Source organism: Lissotriton helveticus, chromosome 1_1 (genome assembly GCF_964261635.1).
Source record: "Lissotriton helveticus chromosome 1_1, aLisHel1.1, whole genome shotgun sequence".
Classification (NCBI taxonomy): Eukaryota; Metazoa; Chordata; class Amphibia; order Caudata; family Salamandridae; genus Lissotriton; species Lissotriton helveticus.
In genome coordinates, this window is record NC_136057.1 from 1809011379 (window position 1) to 1809024396 (window position 13018).

Here is a 13018-nt window from a genome sequence, read left to right on the forward strand (position 1 = left end):
TGAGATGCTAGCATGTCTATTTCGATAAACCAGCCTATTTCAATAGTGATGGGCCAAGGTGTGTAGGTACCGAGTTCCCAATCGGTAATAACACTAATTGTCTATCTTACACATGCATATATTGTGACTAAGGATGTGGCAACGCAGCGGTGCAGCTTGACGTTATCAATTATTACTTACTAATTTTTGTGGTGGGAATATTAGTCTGGCTTTGGTATAAGGACTGTTGGTAAGGTAATTAAACCGGATGTACTTTGCTGATCTGTGGTAAGACAGAAGAAGGGTCTGAATACACTTGTATAGCTTGCATCCGTGGTCACTCAGGGCAAGCAAGGAGTGGCGTAGTGCTACTGTAATAACTTACTAGATGGTTCAAGAATTAAGAGGAGCCTTAATCTTGCTTCAAGTATTGGTAGAAGGGTAATTTCCAATAGGTGTGTCGGATCTGCAGTTGGACAAACATTGGGCATGATTGCACTTTAATCCGCAGAGCATGGGGTTAGCAAGGTAGAGGGTCAGCGAAAAACTTAAATAGACTCACTGGCGCAGTCTGGAAGGAGCCTGAGAAGTGCTCTATGAATGGTTCAGTAGAAGGAGGAACCAACGGTGTTCTAGTTTATCCGGATCTGAGTTTAAGGGAAGAGAGGCAGGATATATTTGCGCTGGTTAGGGCATATCTAATCATTGTGCGAGGTGAATGCCATTAACCCCAGAAGTTAATAACTAACAGCACTCCCTACTTGCACCACGCCCGCAGACTAAGCAACGCGAGTAGCCGCGAGGACGATTGTAAAGTTAGTTCCAGGGATTGATGTAAGTACTGCCCCCCCTCGCCCATAAAATATATGCCGATCCATTTGACCACAAAGACGGATGTGCCCGTTCTCTGTTTAGAGCGCACTGACATACGCCTCGTTATTTATTTATTTATTGCAGAACCTGGCCTGATCCCCTTCAGTTCCAGAAGGGTAATTACACGAACAACACGCGACGGCCATTCCTAGTTTAAGTATACCTTTGCTGTGCTACTATTTGTTTTGGCTCCTTGGACACCTAAGTTTTGCAACTCTGTCTCATACTTAAGCGTGACCATACCTGAGGATGCTATTTAATGTATTGATTGTTTCTCTCCTATCAGGCCACGCAATTGAGAAGCTGCCTCACTCCCTGACCCACCATATGGGACCAAATTAATGTATACTGGTTTACTTTTTAAGCGTTTAAGTAAGACACCACCTCATCTTTTTCCTAGATTTAATATGCCCTACACAGCGTAATTATATCCTTGCCTTCTCTCCCAACATAGATCCGGATAAACTAGAAAACGGTTGTTGTCCCTTCCTTCTAAACCAATTTTGGAGCACTTTACAGTCTCCTTTTCGGACTGCGACAGTGAGTAATTTCTCGGATGATTCTCCACCTTACTAACCCTATGTATTATGTTATGGAGTGCAATCATGCCTAATGTTTGTCCTACTGCAGATCGAAAAATCCCCTACAATTCCTACAACTACTAGAAGCAAGATTCAGGCTCCTACATATTCCTGAACCGTCCAGTAAGTTACAACAGTAGCGCTGTGCTACTCCTTGCTTTCCCCGAGTGACTTCATACGTAAGCAATGATTAGATATGCCCTAACCAGCGCAATTATATCCTGGCTCGCTTCCCTAAACTCAGATCCAGATAAACTAAAACAAGGTTGGTTCCTCCTTCTACTGAACCATTCATAGAGCACTTCTCAGGCTCCTTCCAGACTGCGGCAGTGAGTCTATTTAAGTTTTTCGCTGACCCTCTACCTTGCTAACCCCATGCTCTGCGGATTAAAGTGCATCATGCCCGAAGTTTGTCCCACTGCAGATCCGACACACCTATTGGAAATTCCCCTTCTACCAATACTTGAAGCAAGATTAAGGCTCCTCTTAATTCTTGAACCATCTAGTAAGTTATTACAGTAGCACTACGCCACTCCTTGCTTGCCCTGAGTGACCACAGATGCAAGCTATACAAGTGTATTCAGACCCTTCTTCGGTCTTACCACAGATCAGCAAAGTACATCCGGTTTAATTACCTTACCAACAGTCCCTATACCAAAGCCAGACTAAGATTCCCACTACAAAAATTAGTAAGTAATAATTGATAACGTCAAGCTGCACCGCTGCGTTGCCAAATCCTTAGTCACAATATATGCATGTGTAAGATAGACAATTAGTGTTATTACCAATTGGGAACTCGGTACCTACATACCTCGGCCCATCACTATTGAAATAGGCTGGTTTATCGAAATAGACACGCTAGCATCTCACAATCAATTTCATGTGATGCCAAGTTCCTACCTTCTCGGGTTAAGGAACTCTCACCGGGAGCACACTGACACAGTAATTAATTACTGTTAATTAGGGCCCAGACCTTAACCCCTTCGACGCTCATGACGAGCTCAGCTCGTCATGGAGTTGCCATTCATTTCAATGGAAATTACATGGGAAGGATGGAAAAGGCCTGAGCATCCAAGTGGTTAAACAAATCTCTCTAATTCAGTTCCAGAATGCTCACACAGTCCTGATGATGATCTAAAGTTACAATAGATCGAAACGCCGTCGACCTTCTGTTGAAAATCCTTCCACTTGTACATATTGTCCTGGATTTCGATGTTTGTTGTGTGTGATATGTTATGTACTGTCACTTTCACTTAGTCACATTACACACCATTGTCACTCATGTGAGCACCTGCAAATATCTAAATATATGTATAATGATTAAATATTTTTCTATTGCCCTATGAAGCTAGCTCCCAGAATTGATTTATTCATCTATCTAAATAATACTTAACCTTGTGTTACTGGACCTTCTCAGGCCAACCTCGAACCACTGTATGTACTATTAATACTTAACCCCAGGTTCGCTTTACGGGGTACACTTGTTTTCCCATAACTACAATAGAAAGAAGTTGGCACAGAAACTGAAATAGAAAACATAACATTTATTACACCTCATGAGGTGGTGCTACGGTTCAAACAGTACCCTTCGGTATTGCAAGAAGTAGCACCCCGATCCAAGAAAGCATGGTTTATTTATACCCGCACAGGGGCTCAAAAGAAGGTGATACATAGCACAAGAGCATGATTTATGTACATATAATGTAATATTGAGAAGCACAATTGATCAGTGGGAGGAGCTAACAGTCTTGGGGCTGACAAACACATTCCTATCTGGAACTAATCACTAACAGATGTGAACCCTAACGGACAGCGGCAAAGTGGGGGATGCTAAATATAGCTTGTTGCCGGGCAGATTCAAGCACCATGAACAGGAAGGTAGGACAAAGCACATGGTCGGCACGAGGCAGCATGTAGCAAGTAAAATGGCCGCCATGAATACAAAATGGAGTCCACTAAATGTCAAGATAACGGCTAGAGCTAAGATGTCTTCTGCTAATGCTTAATCTAATCGCTGTCAAATTACAACATGCCTAGGAGCTTTCCTGCTAAATATACATACCATTTAATCAAACAAAATGTTCCCTTTGTTAGTATTTCAGGCATTGGTGATCATTTGAGTCCCAACCAGGACCACAGGCTAGCCTTAGTGATAGCTGCAATTACATTTGCTGCACGCTACATTCAGGTGTGGCAGCCACAGTTTTAGTTACTATAGCAGCATTATTGGTGGCCTGACTTATAAAACAGGCCAAGAAATGTGCACTTTGTTGTGACATTTGTCAACAAATTAAAAGTTCTATTGTGTCATGCCCACTGCAGACACACCTGTTGATTTGCAACAAACCTTTCGGCTGCATATATTTGGACCATTGCGGTCACCTTAATTCAGATGGAGCATTTACATGTATCCTCCCTGTAGCTGATTCTTGCTCAAGGTTCCTCTGGGTGTGGCCACAATGTTCGGCAGACATTGCACTGTTAATAAAAATGTGCAAATCTTTTTCAGAACATACGCATTAACTACATTCCATTAGTTTCCGGGCTCTGCTTTTGCCTCAAAAGCATATAGGGATACTATGGCATCCCTGGGTGTAGAGGTGCACCTCTCGTCCCCTATCATCCTGAGGAAAATATGGATAGTGGAGGTGATGATCTGTGACTTTAAGCAATCCTTAACAGCTGTAGTGTTAGGTTCAGGGAGTAGCTGAATCCATCACCTATATGGGGTATAAAGAGCACCTAATAATCTCCCTAAATGATCTCTGGGTTGACATCCCCACACAAGGTCCTTTTTGGGATTAAAATGAATGTTCCAGACCTTGACAGTCAGGACATAATGGTGGCAGCCACGTTCTTTGACATAAATGATCGTTCTGCTGTCTAACATGATTTGCACCGCCTCCGTTATGACCTATCTAATGAACAGTTGAAGACTTCTGCATCTATTGAAATCAAGGAGTCTCCAGAACCTTCTGGCTGGATTCTACAAACTGGGGCTCTCGTTCAAGAAAAGGTTGGGGTGCAAAAGGAATTTGGCCCATCATACTGTCCACCAGTGCCAGTCTTTGATATTCAAGCTACAAGAACTGTCATTTGGCCTCAGCTTGTTGCTTCTAAAGACAATCATTTTGTCTCCATTGATTACATCAAGTTAAACCATGTGGCTGACTCTACACATTAGGTCAAGAGGAATCTTTAATAGTCCCCTAACTTCTCTAGCTACCATACAGAAAATTCCTGTATAGCTTCTGAGCAACATCAAAGCTATTTCTCCCTAGCTGGGGTGGAGAATGAACTTCAGTTAATTCCAAATGCCGCCACAAATGCCAGTCATACAATGGAAGTAGCTACTGTACTTGCCACTGCTTTCCCTCCAGATGATGTCATTTATACTGATCAACCTGTTATGGAAGTTACCTATTTTCTTGCTAAACCTGTGGCTCCTGTTTTACAGCAAACTGCTTCTGGTTATTAGTGGGAACAGATGATTTTTCATACAACCTTTCTGACAGTTTCATCATTCTAGACGTGCCCTTAGATGGCTGAGACTCACTTATCTGGTCCCTCCTTGGATATATGTTTGGGTAACACTTTCCTTGATTTTTCGATTTCTTTGGATTCGATTCGTTACTGTTTTCTTCTTGCTAATCAATAATCTCTATCTGCCTGCACGCTCTGCAACAGAACTGGTAGACGAGGTGTTAGAGCTTTACTCATCATCACATAAATTGTAAACAGATCTGTCCCTTGTGAACATTTCAGCTGTCCCAATAACTGATGGAATTGTTCAGGATAAGGTCCCCTGTGATATTTTCAGTCTTACAGAAATTTTGGAGATTCCTTATGTCTTCAAGGTGTCACTGGGTGATTTTATTGTGCCTGGGTTGCTTTCTAATGAGTAGGATGATGACACTGTTAACTCCTCGCTCTCAGAGCTGAAATATTAAACTATTTTCGAAAGTGAAGACCTCTATCTAAATTCTGCTATTTATGGTGAAATATTATGTTATCATCATTATGGACATCATTCTTTACATTGAGCTAGTGTTTAACGCACACTTTTTAATTACACACAATTGGGAGCATTGTCCAACTCCCCCCCAAAGGGATCTCAAAAACATAAAGGGATAAATTCACATATTTTTCTGTCCATGATTCATTAGGCCTGAAGTCATTTTCTTTTAAACTTGCCTCCACTTCGGCAAAGAAATATATTCTGACTCAAACCAAGCTGATGTATACAGATGTGTTTGTCACAATTAGAATTGAAAGGCTGTAAGTATTGGAAGGAAACCATTGAAATAAAATCAATTTGGGTACCAAACATTGGCAGGTTCAGGGAACAGACACCTTATTTAGAGCCTCCTTAATTTCCACACAAATGATTTTGTAAATGACACAGTTCAACAGACTACTTGGCCAGGACTCGCTAAAATTAAAGACATGAATTAACCCAATATTACTTCTATTGCCCAATTTGATAATTGGCAACATTTAACAAATTATAGTGAAGAACAGCTCAATAGTATATTGTAGAGTGGTACATTTAACTCGACACTTCCAGGCTCAAATGGGTGCTTATTGTTGTGAGTGGACACAAATGGTTGCTCTGCTAGTTTTTTAAATGCTACACTGGGGTTTAAGGCCAGTAGACCCCACCCTCGTTATTCCCAGTCTCAACACTCAGGGTTAGTCACCATCATTTCAGTAGTGAAATTGTGCCAGCATGGATTGAACATTCCACACTATCTGCTGTAAAACAACAACACTCCCTGCTGGTGGAAGACATAGATATAGCTGATGTTTTGTTGGGTCCTAAGCCTCCGCGTTCTAAAAGATTTATTTATGTAGCTCATAATGAAATTTAGAAATTGACACAAATAGAAGCTTCTGCTTTTTATGACCAATTGATCAAGATCATTTGGGATAAAGTACTTGCTGTTGTTGACAATAGCATTGATACTTTGTCTTCTCAAATTTATAATTTGAATAACATTGTGTCAATTCAATTCAATTCAATTCATAAGCTTTTATTCGATTTGAAAATACAAATCATACAAGCACATTGAAATACAAAGCCTTATATATGCAAAATAATACACAATATTCACAAGAGTAGTACAAAAAGAGAAAGGGGGAATAGGAGACATGTACAAAAGCTAGTGGGCAACAGTTAATAGTTTAAAAAATATAAGCAATACGAAGGTATATACAAAAAAATTCATATGTGTACAGACAAGAAATCAATAAATTTATCACCACGAGTGGAGTTTCCTGGCAGCTGTACGTTGAAACAAAATAAAATCCGGACCGCTCAAATGGGCATGAAAGGATAAATTTGGAGTATAAAAAGGGACCATACAATACATACTGTGGGCATAAAACATGAATGATCGTTCCACATTTACAAAACTGTTATAAAACTTTTATGTACAGTCAGGAATGTATAAAATAATAGCAGCACTATACATTTCCTGGCAACTGTACGTCTCAAAAAGATCATTTCAGTACAGACAGGTAAGTATAAGGGGGTTACAGCACTATACTTTTCCTGGCAGCTGTACATTTCAGAATATAGGTGGCCACAAAAAAGCAAATATCCACATTCTCCAATGAGGATAGTAATATCAATGCGGTCTTTGTGGATCGGGTGTTATACTTTATAAAAATGGGCTTAAGGTATTTTACCCTAAGGAAGTGATAAAATTTACAAAAAAGTAAAAAGTGGCAACAGCTCTGGCGTGAAGTACTGTCGCATGGGCAGGGTGTCTCGGATCTAACTTTCTGGTTTGGGAACGCAACAAGGTGGTGTACGATACCCAATCTGACACGGGTTAATACAAATTGGTGAGATGGACGAGTCACGTTCACAAGGTAAGATTGAAGCCCCGGAGTTAATTTCAGGTCCTTATAGAACTTCACGGTGGCTAGCTTACCGTGCACTTTGTCTCGCTCTGCCTTTTTAAAATTTAAGAACGTTAACTTAATTTCTTTTTTGGGAATGGCGACTGCCTGCTCTGGATCAAGAAAGACATCAATATTAAATAAAAGGTTATACCAGAAATGAATGTATCTCATCCACTGTATACGTGATGAGTGGTCCAAACCTATACAATCAAGAATAATTTCTTGAGTGAATCGAGTCTCTGGCTTAGCCCAAATAGAACGCCACAATAAGAGTGGCCGAACGGCTGCTAAGTCAGATATAAACTTGATCCCTACCTCGTCATGGATCAATTGAACAGAGGCGGAAGAAGGAACACATAACAGTCTCTTTAAAAACTTATTTTCATCAGTTTGGAGCGATGGGCCTTCGCTGTGGCCCCATACACCTGCCCCATACAGTGCAGAAGAGACACAGCGAACGTTATATATGTTGATCATATCTGGGATGCTTCTCGATCCAAGTTTAGTGGCAAATCGGAATATGCTGCTAGTGGTCCGCAGCATTTTCAGTCTAATGTTATCAAATTCAGAAGTCCAACACCCAATATTATTATAAGTGATTCCCAAATAACAAAAAGTTTTAACGTGTGTCATTTTGTCTTTGTCCAGAAAGAAACTATGCTTCATCTTACTTGCAGCTTGCCCGCATGACATAACATACGTCTTGGATTTGTTGACACAGAGCCTCCTATTTTGGATGAACAACATAAAACTATCAATTAGGCGCTGGAGGCCAATCTGTGTGCGGGATAAAAGAACAGCGTCGTCCGCATAAAGTAAAAGTGGGACAGGTTTTCCTCCAATCAAAGGGGCGTCCGCGGAAATATCAACCAGGGTACGGTCAACGCCATTAATAAAAAGGGAAACATTGTGTCATCTGTTATCGATATGCAAAAGGACATGTCTTTATTATACCATGGGATTATGCAAAATGACATATCTTTATTATACCATGGGCAAAGTCAGCTTAGATCTATTATGCAGTTTAGTTGGACACTTCAGGTCCTAGAAAATGACCAGTGCCATTGCTTTATTTAAATTCTATCCAGCTATTCCTACCTTTCAACCAGACACATAAACAGAGACCCATGTCCAAAAAAGATGATACTTACGCAATGTTACACATTGAGAAGTTAGAACAACAGCCTTTAACAGTAGCTTAATGCCCTCCATGGCCAATACATGGCATAATATATTTGTCAATGTCAACATTCCAGATTACATCTTGCATGAAACATTTCTTGGTAGGTAGATATGAACCCGTGGGAGGAAGCTTTATTCATGAACTATTGTTGCTTCTTTTTGATTACTCATGTGAACAGGTGTACAGAGTGGTATTCCTCTCTGGAAATGAATGCGATCCTTCTGTCGGCCATTCACTTGTTTGTAATCACATTACCAATCACAGGACATGTAATACTTAAGTAGCAAATGTTGTCTATTTGTTAAAAGAAATACCAGCCCCTTCAAGGTTTCCCCCTCATTATTGTCCTTTCCAATGGGAGTTATTTGATGTTAAGCGACTATGTGGCAGATGCATCAACGTAGCCTTTTGCTATTCCTAAATGGCGATTTTTAAGGAATCGCTATTTAGGAATAGCAAAAGCCTATGCATGTAGGAATCGCTATTAAAATAGCGATTCCTTAACATTCCTTGATTGCTACTCGCAAATTGCTAGTCGCAATTAAGGAATGCTGTCCCATTAATTCCTATGGGCCTACAGGCCCATAGGAATGTATTGGAGATTGCATGGAGATTTGCGAGTACCAGTAGGTACTCGCAAATTGCTCATGCAATTTCAAGGGTGCAAGGGTGTCAAAATGACACCCTGTTGCACCCCTGAAATTGATCTATGTACATATGTTGCACACACACATGCCCTAAGGGCATGTGTGTGCGCAACATGAAACTTTGAAAATTGCACAAAAGTGCGTTTTTCAAAGTTTTAGCAAATTACCACTTCATGGTAATTTGCTCCCCCTATAAGAGAATTCGCTATTTTTTTGACTTTCATGCATTGCATTTAAGCAATCTCAATTTGGGATTCCTTAAATGCAATCGCAATTTAAGGAATCTCAATTTAGAGATTCCTTAAATTGCGATTTTTGCATTTGGGAGGATGCATCCCAAATGCAAAAATACCGGGAGCAAAGGGGCAGATTCTGAGAATCTGCCCATTTGCTCCCAGTATTTACTTTGATGCATCTGCCAGTAAGATTGTTGTGGGGTGAAGACAGAAATCCCACATGCCCTTTTTGTTTCTCAGAAAGTGATTTGATGCAATACCATGCTTTTCCCTCCAAACATGAGGTTTCTGATGGTTCGTTATGGCCTTCAATTCCAACTTTTGAAGGCAGATTTCAGCAAGCTGATCTTACTCAAAGCCTATTGTTTCAAAAAGAGAAACCTTTGAACTGCAGGTTGCAAGGACATCCAGTCAAATATGGTCACTTTTAAGCTATATTCTGCCATTACATTTAGGCAAGTTTATACATTGCAGCTTCCAATACTGCCGGTATAGCACATTTTTAAAAATCAATGGGGACTGGCTAAGTCAGTAGCTTCCAGAATTTCTTTAGAGTGATACTGGCCAATATAAATTCCCTGTTTCCAAATGTTTTCAGGGGCATACTCATAATGTTATTTCTCATTTGCAATATTTTGGTTCTATTTTTGCTACTCTGCAATGGATGTTCCATTCTGAAGTGCACTGGTAATCAAATTACCACCAGTCCAGCTGTTTGTGAATGCATGATGCAATTGTTTGGAGTCCCTCTGCTTCAGGAACTGAACGTGGACTTGTCATTGTCATTTTGACCCAACTGATTTACCTGCATACAGCCCGTGTTACATTGCCTATGGTGTCATTTCAAGTGGGTACTTAATGTTTGCCTTGTGCTGCAATTACTTGTTCCTACGGACATGATCCTGTTGATGAGTTTCATAATGACCCAGATTGCTGATCAAAGGGCCAGATCACATATTAAAGCAATTAAAGGGATAGACGGTCTGGTGTATACTAGATCTACAGATATAGTAGAACAATTCTGGATTTTTATGCTTGACTTATATGGCGACTCAGTATGCTTTAACCCATGCTCATGACGAGCTCAGCTCGTCATGCAGTACACTGCTTGTGTGCTCATGACGAGCTGAGCTTGTCATGAACCATGGGATTTCAAGACTATCAGCACAGAGGATGAATTGCTGTAGCATTGATGTGGTTAACCAACAAACTGCCCTGGATTACATACAGGAGAGTGCAATGCCTGCTTTAGATCCACTGCTCTCCGGGTCTTTGTAAAAAGATGTTGATTTAGGCAAAATCAAGGGAGCGATTAATGCTTTGCCAGCTGGCAAGGCAGTTGGTGAGGACAGCATTCCGTTTGAATTCTATAACATTTTTAAAGATATATTGAATGCCATCTTTCTTGCACGGTGTATCAAGATTATTCATGGGGAAGATGTTCCCTCTTCTTGGAATACTACTAATATTATTGTCTTCCCAAAAAGGGTAAACCAATAGGCGATATAGGCTCTTATCAACCCATATCGCTGAATAATGCTGATGCAAAACTCTTTTACAAAATTCTTGCATCTCTTTTGGCCCCAGTTATTCATCTTTTAGTCTCGGAACAGCAGCATGGCTTTGTCCCTGGTAAAGACACAGCTGTGCATATTAATACAGAGATTACTGTGTTTGATGTTTCTGGCCAATTAAATCAGCATCTCGGAATGCTGATGTTAGATGCCAAGGAGGCCTTTGACTGAGTAACTTGGGGAGCTTTATGGGCAACAATTTCATCAATAGGTTTCGGTCAAAGGTTTATCTTGGCAGTACAAAAACTGGATAGGAACCCAATAGCTGCAGTTAAGCTTAATGGACATTCTTCATCTCACTTTGCTGTTCAAAGGGGTACGCAGCAGGGCTGTCCGCTGTACCCTTTGTTGTTTGCTCTTTATATTGGCAGATGACATCGTTATTTTTTCTACCAGTCCAATAATGGCCTTAGCTGAAATTACACATGAGGCCCAACGATTTGGCCCTTTTTCCGGGTATAAACTTAACTTGAACAAGACGCAGACGATTTTTAATTTTCAACTTGAAACCCCCCCAGCTGCACTAGGGGTTGCTAAAACAACAATATATTTGGGAGTCTGTCTCAGTAGCCAGGTTGACAATGTGATCACATTAAACTACAAACCACTGCTGAAGAACGTGGTGGGAAAATTGCGATGTTGGCACCGGCTTCCCCTTAGTATTTATGGGAGATGTAATGTTGTTAAAATAAATGTTCTTCCGAAGTTTTGGTATTTTTTCCACACAATCACCCTAAGGGTGCCGCTGATGTTTTTTAAGCGTTTAGACAGGGCCATTGGTAGCTTTATTTGGGGCTTCCAGCGCGCAAGTAGAGCCATCCGGTATGCAAAACTCCCACATTTTAAGCTGTATTTTTGGTCTGCATTTGACGGTCGAATACAGAGCTTACTCAAGGGGCCCAATACTAGTACTATTTGGCTCTCATACCAGTTGGCCTTTGGGCCAAATACGTTTTTTTGTGTGCATAAAACATCTTACCCTAATTACTATAAGCGGGTTCGATTCAAGCTAGTTAGGGATATTACCAGGATATAGCATGAAATCTGTAAGGAATATAGACTACTAGATCTGCATGTATATCACGTAATATGGGGAAATCCCATGTTACCCAGCACATTTTATGACTATGGGGCCCATTATGATGGCGGGCGGACTTTGTCCGCTGCCACCGTACCAGTAAATATGGCCGACTGCCAGAGGTGCGGCGGTCCCACTGTGCCTATTAGGATGCGACCGCCATACTGGCGGTCGCATCCCGCATATTCAACATTGTGGCGGTCTGTGCTGTAAGCAGCACCCGCCACGATGTTGAATATGCATGTTGTGCATTGGCATGCACAACGTGACAGGCACCACGCAGTGCCTGCCACCTTGTGCATGCCAATGTAGGGGGTACCCACCCGGGAGCCCGCAATGAGCCCCCAAAGAGAACTCTCTATGCCTTTACATGGTGGAGTCTCCGCCATGGGAAGGCATTCTACCACACACATCGTAATATGGATGGCAGTGCTTTGCAGGCACCGCCACCATATTATGGTCCTTTGCCGCCCGGCAGGCAATCGTGACGATTGCCTGCGGGCTGAAAAGCGGCAGACAGTCTTACCGTCTGCTGCGGTAACCCCGCCATGCTAATGTGGCAGGGGTAAATGGCCGCCCAGCGGGGAATTATCGTGGCCAGTTGGGTGGTGGCGATTCGCCCGTGATTATAATGGCCCTCTAATTTGGGAAAGAGTGGCATCGTAAGGGTATAGTACAGCTCGGCCATTTGAATGATGGACAGGGATTCCGATCCTTTTAAATTTTGAAAGAAAATGTTGGGTTGTTACAGTGAGTGATTTTTTCATCCGCAGCATGGGTCAATTAGAGCTATCTAATCCTTCTAAGGTACTATCTGTATTTTTTCATACTACAGGTCAAGGTACTGTTGGGAAAGCCTATAGCAGCTGTTAGTGATGACGGCATACAGATAGCAACTAAGCTAAGTCGGATTTTCAATTTAAAACAACTAAAGAGGAGGTACAGGAATCTGTGGAA

At 41.3% G+C, this 13018-nt stretch overlaps 1 protein-coding gene across 2 annotated transcripts in view; it reads left to right on the top strand.

Annotated features, from left to right (window-relative positions):
* LOC144753101 (cytochrome P450 2D6-like) overlaps nt 1-13018 on the top strand; it is an 840402-nt gene that overhangs the window by 514412 nt on the left and 312972 nt on the right. The gene's annotated exons all lie outside the window — the stretch shown is intronic.